General features: G+C 41.6%; 1 pseudogene; it reads right to left on the bottom strand.

The window, feature by feature from the left end:
• LOC115072792 overlaps nt 1-1,102 on the bottom strand; it is a 2,106-nt pseudogene extending 1,004 nt beyond the window's left edge.
• Nucleotides 1,103-1,883: the final 781 nt, after the last annotated feature.

Here is a 1,883-nt window from a genome sequence, read left to right as displayed (position 1 = left end):
AGCTCCATCCATGTGAGGATAAGTCAAAGGTCCTGCTCGCCATTGTTGGCTCCTCTTGGAAGGATGGAGGAAATGATTCCTCCGTGTTGACCCTCCTCTTTATAGACTGGACACTGGCTCAAGTCCATTTGGTGGGGTCTCCTCAGCTTCCTTGATCAAGAGGCCAGATGACCCACCACCATTACAGGACATTTTGCGTGATGCTCATTGTCCCTGGGAACTAATCGACCCAGGAGGGCAAGGAGGAAAAAGTGTCCTTTGAATCCCTCTGACCCAATTCGTATAGATCTCAAGGTATGTCTGTTAAACATCCAAGAAGGTTAGTTCCACCATTCTGGCATTTTTAATTACTGTGTGTCTTGCAGATAAATCTTGGGTAATGACCAGTTGGTCTCAAATAAACCTTATCTAGAGATATTTTTCTTGATCTATTATGTATAATTTGTCAAAGTCAGTACCTGGTTTGGGGCCACAATAAGACCGTTTGCTGGCATGAAGTTTTTCTCACTGAAGTTTCCTGGATCACCCATTTCTGGGTTGCTGAAAGATGCTCTCCCTGTTGATGACTGTTAGATTTGCTCAGTGTCATGTGGATTGATTACTTCCAGAATATGCATAGTGAACTCATTTGTATCTTCAGGAATAATCACAAAGGCTACTAGGTTCTTTTCGTTCTGAAAAGACCTGAGGTGGTCAGTTGTTTTCACATGTTTCTGGAGGAACCACAGTGTTTTCACCATTCATGTATCTATTTTGTAAGCAATGTAGGTCAGAACCTTCTATTCATGTCTAATTATTCCCACAATAGTGAAATCTCAACATTCCCAATTTTGAAAACTTCATCAGTCAGAGTAGCAGAAAGTAGCTAAGATATGGTACAGGGCACAATGTGCTGGGCTCAGGCCCTTGATTTCTTTTCTGCCTGATAAGGTGTCTGTGATCTGAAGCCACCCTTCCCCACCCCCAACAGTATTGCGTGTAGCTTCCACAGCTGGAGCCACAGTAGCTTTTGAATCCAGTGTTCGAATCCTGGTGTATCGGTTTTGACATTATGCCCTTGTTGGGACAGTGGGCATTGTGACGAGATAGTGGAGCACTGCATTTGAGCAGTAGTACATTAAGATGGGACAGAGGAGCAATGTGATGGGGCAGTTCTATGTTGTGAAGGGACAGAGCAGCATTGTGTTGGGACTGTGAGGAGAGTGTTGTGAATGATGATAGGACAATATAGCATTGTTATGAGATGGAGCTGTATTGTGTTGTGACATCCTGTATTGTGATGGGGCAGGGGAGCATTGTGAAAAGACAGTGACATACTGTGATTATGTCACTAAAACATAACCCTCAACTCAAAGGGGATAAGAGACAGTTTATTAGGAGTGACAGTCAAATAGGAGTGACCATACAGATTTAGGTCCCCTGAAGTTCCACGATCCAATGTGGTAACAATTTCATGAAGTTTTTACAATAACAAAACAAAGAGCTATAAACCAAATAACTTTTCAAATACATTGGTGGAAACATCAGAGGTGTATCACAGCAAAATGGGGAGAATTCTGCTGTAGACCTTAGATGCTACCTGAAAACGTTTTTAGCACTTTGATTGATAGAAACTGGGGTTTGGCTCGTGTTCCAAGGATTTTTATATCTCATAGAATGTTAGGTCTGATATAGAGGAAGGCAATAAATGGGCTTTTAAGGGAGCTAAAATTGGCCTAAAATAATTTGCCTTTGGACTTGCAACATTTCAGACTCACTACCATCATTGAGAAAATGCATTGAAGTGTGCAACGATCAATTTAAAAACAAATTCTGATCAGTCAAACAGGCTTTTCAGACACAGCTTCTTTTTTTCCAGGAATTTTATTTCACAATTGGATGGC

The sequence above is a fragment of the Nannospalax galili genome, unplaced genomic scaffold (genome assembly GCF_000622305.1).
Source record: "Nannospalax galili isolate Female #2095 unplaced genomic scaffold, S.galili_v1.0 scaffold323, whole genome shotgun sequence".
Classification (NCBI taxonomy): domain Eukaryota; kingdom Metazoa; phylum Chordata; class Mammalia; order Rodentia; family Spalacidae; genus Nannospalax; species Nannospalax galili.
Note: the sequence above shows the minus strand (reverse complement) of the source record. Positions and strands in the feature narration are given on the sequence as shown.